This window comes from Bombina bombina, unplaced genomic scaffold (assembly GCF_027579735.1).
Source record: "Bombina bombina isolate aBomBom1 unplaced genomic scaffold, aBomBom1.pri scaffold_1102, whole genome shotgun sequence".
Classification (NCBI taxonomy): Eukaryota; Metazoa; Chordata; class Amphibia; order Anura; family Bombinatoridae; genus Bombina; species Bombina bombina.
The window spans coordinates 69,708-76,044 of NW_026511253.1; positions in this window are offsets into that span (position 1 = coordinate 69,708).

The following is a 6,337-nucleotide window of genomic DNA, read 5'->3' on the forward strand; positions in this document are numbered from 1 at the left end:
ATTTTTGCTCGCATAAGCAATGGCTTTGTTCAAATTATCATGCTTTTGGTATAAAACAGCACTCATGCTTACATCTGTGTAACCGGTTTCTAAGAAGAAAGGTTTACCACCTTCAGGGTACGCTAAGCAAGGTGCTTGAGTGAGTTTTCTTTTCAGCTCTCTGATGGCTGTCTCTTGAGACTCACTCCAGTGCCATTTCACCTCTTTCTTTAGGAGAAGTAGTAGTGGTTTAGCTAATTCCGCATAATTATCAATGAATTTGCGAGAATAATTTGTCATACCCAGGAATGATCTCAATTCCTTTAAGTTAGTTGGGTTTTTAGAATTCACTATCGCTTCCACCTTTTTCTTCTGGGGATTTAATCCATCAGAGGTAACTTCATGTCCCAAGAAGTTTACACGAGTGCGGCACCATTGAGCTTTTTGCAGGGATAATTTGACACCTGCCCTTTTAAGTTGGTTGAGGACGTGTTTAAGCTCTGCGATGTGTTTTTCAAAGTCTGTGCTTTTGATTAAAACATCATCAACATAAGATAAGGTCCCCCTTTCCAGTGCGTCAGACATAGCCTTATGCATGAATACAGCAAATTCATGTCCAGAATTTATGTATCCAAATGGAAGTCTCTGGAATGCATACTGAACCTTTTGGAAGGAGAATGCTAGCTTATATTGGTCCTCTTCATGTACCTTTATGGTCCAATATCCCTGTGCACAATCAATGGCAGTGAATATTTTGGATCCCTGCATTTGTGCTAGGCATTGGTCAATATATGGCACAGGCCAGCCACACATGTATACTCGTTTGTTTAGCTGTCTTAAGTCAGCACACAAACGCCATTGTCCATTGGGCTTAAGGACACCTAGAATAGGATTATTATAAGAGCTGTGCACCTGTCTGATAATACCTCTTTCTTCCAAATTCCTTATGATCTCTGCAAGAGAATCATATGAGGCTAAGGGAAGTCTGTATTGTTTGACAAATACAGGTGGTGCATCGGGATCTGTTTGTATTCTTGCAATGTGCAAGTCTGTAGTACCACAGTCATAAGAATCCTTAGCGAAAATATCCTTGTATTCCATTAGGAGTTCTCGCAGCTGTTGGCGTTCATCATCGCTGGAACAGCCATTAGCTAAGGATATTTGCTCTTCGACTATTTGCTGAAATCCTGGAAAGATTTCAGGCTGTCCTATTTCATAGGCTTCTTCCAGTCTAGAGGTGAGATCCCCTTGATTATAATTTACATTGCTCCCATGACTCTGGGTATTGGCGTAATCTTGCTGTTTGATTGGCTGATCAAACACTAGAGAGGCTTCTTCAATTTTACAGATGCCTTCCTCTGAGCTGAAGGGATAAATAGACTGAATATTAAATAGACCCTCTGGCATGGATGCAAAGGATTGTTCTATTAATTGTTCTTCAGTTAGGTATCCTTCAGGTATTAGCCCAATTACATTATTCTGGAATCCAAAAGTGTAATAACTTGATTCCAGTGCATATCCTATGGTGGTTCCCTTGGATAATGTTATATACTGTGGGGTCATTTTATGCACAACAATATGTATTGGAACAGTTCCAATATTCACCATAGGAGTGTAGGTTACTGTGAGAGGCAAATTAGTGTTTCAGAAGTTTTTAATTTCTGACCTCTCTTTACCTGTAAGGGTAAAAGAAATTTATCAGCCCCAGCAGGAATTATAACATCGCTAGATACCTGCATATTCACAGCATATGGCAATTGCTGGTTTGATTTCAGGGCTGCATTTTCATCCTGAAATACTTCAGGGTCCCCCTTTAACCTGCTCCAGAGGCAAGAGTTAATCAAATCTATTTGTATGGCATATCTATGTAAGATATCATTGCCAATGTATATTTGATTATGGGGAGTATTTAAAACTAAAAACAGGTGCTTCACTGCCTTATTACCAATAGAGATAGATAATAACCACTTAGCTGTGATGTTATAGCTTTCAGACCTGTCATCCAGGCCGTTGACACAGTGGTCTGTGGGAGAAAGATATTTAATCACTTTAGGTTCAGCTATTTGCGCTAGTAAACCTTCGCTTATATAGCTAGCTTCCTGTTTTAAATTTATTTTAGCATACTTGGTTTTACCAAGGTCATGTACTTGTATAGGGATAAATAGATCCTCTTTAACTCTCTCAATCCCTGTGAGGTATTGAGCGTGGCCTTCCCCCTTAGGGATTTTATGATCCCCCTTGTGGAGTGATATGGTTAATACATCGCCATCTAGGGAAATATTCGCTATCTTTCCAGGCGATATTTTAAAAGTATTACCATCAGAGCCACTAAAACGAGTCTGATCATCTATTTGTAGAATAGTGATTTCAGGTATAGAGTTATTCCTGAAATGAACCTCCACAGCATCTGGTTTCTCTTCCACCACGTGACAGCTACGTCGGGTGCGATATATACCAGATTTTTCATAATTTATAGGCCTTTTAACTTGTGACCAAATTACATTATTTATGCAATCAATTATGGTGCTTAATCGCTTCAGGAGATCACTACCAATAATTAAACGATCAGTAGGCAGATCCACTATAATGACAAGGTGTCTTATGACCCTGTTCCCCAATTTAACTTTTAACCAGGCCGTACCGTAGACTTTTAGAGACTCACCCCCAACTCCTATTAGAGAACCGTCAAATTCTTTTATCTTAGGTTTGTGGGGTGTTAGCTCATTTAGCTGTGTGTAGTACCTGTGGGATAAAATAGTTGCCTGAGATCCAGTGTCGACTAATCCCATGATAGGGTTGGAGACTGAATCTTGCAGCTCAACTAATACATAATATCTTCCTGCATTTTCTACCATTTCACACATAAAATTGGCATTCTCATACATCTGTGGGCCTCGCCACGTGTTACCTGAATTCGCCACGTTTTCCTGTGTAGAGGAAGCTTCATACCTACCTGTTTCCTCTATGACAGGGTCGGCTGGATTCTTTTGTACTGCATCTGTGGAAATAAGGTTAAGAGAGTGCTGCAAAAGAAGAGATTCGTTAATTTTTCCCGGATGAGGTTGCCTGTCATCACAGCTAAGTTGTCTGTTTTCGGTCTGTGGGGAGAGAACATGATTAGTATCATTGACATTTATTATTTCATTTTGTATATCTCTCCCCTCCCCCTCAGGTGATGCTGCAGTATTTATGACTGTGCCTGTGGTCCACTGCTGACCAATGGCTGTACCCCTAAAAAAGTATTGTTCGGTTGCTGAGCCGTAGATTTTTGACTCATATTAGCGATTTGTTCGCTCAACCGATTTAACTGGGTAAATAGCATATCTACCTGATTGTACAAGTTACCTCTACCCCTGGGTCTATCTCCTGGTGCCCCATTGTAATGATTCTTGGACCATTGGGTACCCTCAGAATCGGGGCTGCTATTTCTATTCTGGCGTGGTTGCCCCTGGGGTTCAGCTTGCTCAGTATTAGTACCTTGGGGAGCATTATATACCTGGGGTGTCTGGTTATCCTGAGAATACCTTCGCCGTCTATTGTATCTACCTTTGCGGGGGTACCCATTATTCTGTGGGTATTCTCTTTGGGCGTAATTATTCGCCTGAGTATGTCCCCCGCTTTGGCTATAGTCTCTCAGCGTCTCATCCCGTGTTGGGGGAGGGCTAGAGTTAAACCTCTGTGGAGATGGCCCGTTTTCTCTGGTCACTTCCGCATAGGTTTTCTTTTTAAATTCCAAGTTTAGGGGTTCAGGTGATACCCTAGTTTCGGCCACTATTTTAGGATTGGGCTTTTTCTCCCTTTTATCCCCCTGTTCACTGGACTGCTGAATAGAGTATAACTTTGTACTCTCTTTGATCAGCCATTCCAATGAACAGTTCTCCTCAAAATCTCTAGCTAAGTTGATTTTGATGGGTGTGGGGAGCGCTTCAAAAAATATATTCACAAACTCTGAACCTTCAAATATGGGATCATCTTCAGCCATGCTGTACGCATTCTTCAATACAGAAAGGAACTCGATTGGTCTTTGATTCGCACTACATTTTAAACCATATACAGCTATTCTCGCTGCCGTTTTAGTGCGATGTTGTCCGAATTCTTTTCTGCATTGTCGTTTTGTTTCACTCCAGGAACGAATATTCATATCCTTTAGTGAAGCAAAGAATTTGTGATGCTTACTTTCAAATACCCAGGGTAGAAATTCAGTGGTCAATTATGGAAGTGGCCCCCACTTTAGAAAATGGGCGTACTGTATTCTTTAGGAATTTAATTATTGTGGGGGTGTCATACACTTTATTTGGTATATCACTGGACCTTACTGGGGACTTATTGTTTGAGCTAGAGTGCCTTTCATTTGAAGCGTAATAATTTTCTGGTCCCCCAGAGTTATGTAGTTGTCTAGGGGAAAAAGTTATCGCTGGGCCTGAATTAGGGCTATAGTTTGGGTATCTTTGTCTATCCTCCCGCCTGGGATCTTGACTATCATTTCTGTCCCAGTCCTTATAGCTGCTAATTTGTCTCTGTAATTTATTTATTGCATGCTCGTATGCTTTTTCAGCCTCAGGATATCTAGCTCTTAAAGTTTTATTTTCATCTTGGCACTTTTGATATTCTTCTTCGAAAGTTTTCAAATCAGCCATTAGTTCCTGATTATATTTATCTAAATCAGAAGCCTTTTGGCTAATATGGAAAACCTCTGTCTTTGTCTGAATAAAGGCATCTTGAAACACTCGTAATGAATTATTTTCATCCCTTAGCCGTCCTAATTGTCTGTTCTGTCCTGCCATTTGGTTAGACATTTCACAGCTCAAATACATTAGGATCGGCCAAGTATCGAAAATTAATTCATCACGCCCCCTAAGTTCCGTGCATCTATTAAGTTGCAGTAACATTTGGTATAATTCCCCATCTTCAAACCACATATCTTTAACTAAATCTTTGGCCTTATCTTTACACTCATTAATATACCTGGAGACATCGTCCCCAATATCAAGTCTAGTCATGATGTGATTCATGGCGTCTAATTTGAGTGTTTTTTTCTGAATCACTTCATTGGCGGAGGACATTGGGGAGGACACAATTTCATCTTGCACAGAAACGCTAGAATTACTTTTTGCTGAAGACATCGTTATTTTAGTGTTTGTACTTAATAAGATTAAACGCTAATACAATTTTGACCAAAAAGAGAGAGAGATAAAAAAATTATATCTTCAAAATATCAATATCAACTTTGAAATATGACAAAATTAATATTTTTATTAATCTTGAAATATGAAAAATTAATATTTCTGATTAATTTTGAAATATGAAAAATTTATATTTTTATGAATTTTGAAATATGAAAAATTAATATTTTTATGAATTTTTCAAAAATTAATTTTTAATACTATTTCAAAATATTAATATTAATCTTGAACACAGAAATCAATATTTCAATTTAAAAAAAAAATAAAAAACTTCTATATTTCAAAAATATCAATTCGAAATATGAAATTTTTTCTCTCTTCTAAAATAATTTTTATTTACCACAAATATACCATATTGTGACAGACCCTTCTGTCAGGACTGAAGGAGTTAATTGTGTTTAGCTAAGAAACTAATTTCTAAAGACAGGTTTTCTGGCCTCAGCTATTGTGTGCTATAATTACATTTAAGTAATAAACAGGCCATTGTTTAATCACCCTCAGAGAGCAGACGCTAGGTGATAAGACAAGCCAAATGTGTTTAAGTTGTTATCTGCCTAAGTAAAGTATTTAAGTAATGTAATTCTACTGTTTCATAAAAGGGCGTCTTCCCCTTTTTATCTAAATGTACAAGAGTCTTTCAACCCCCCCATCTGGGGTCAAACCTGTATAAATACTAGGCATCTAGCCTTTAATAAATGTCATTCTGTTTTAAACCTGAAACTGGCTGGGTTGTGAATTGCTGATTCCCTATGCAGGACATTGTTCATCTGGTATTAACCCTTGGTACACTGTTGGTACCGTAACATTGGTGGCAAGCGACGGAATGAACCTTATCGCCCAGAAGAGCAACTACACAAGCCAGTAACCTCAGGAAGAGGGGGATTATTACAATACTGACTAAGATGGAAAGAGTACCAGGAACAGAAGGAACCAATGGGCCCAGCATAGTAGACAGAACCCCTGAAGAAGCAAGCTTTGATCGGGCGGTTAAAATAAGACTGGCATATTATGGCCCCAACCCATCTGCGGAAATTATCGACCGGGTCATAGCAGCTGTGGAGGCCAACCTACTTCGCCAAAGCGGCGCTGCAGCAAACCCAGTGGAAAAGAGAAAAGTAAATTTTGCAGCTTTTAAAAACTTCCTGGAAACAGAAGGAGAGATTGATGGGTACCTT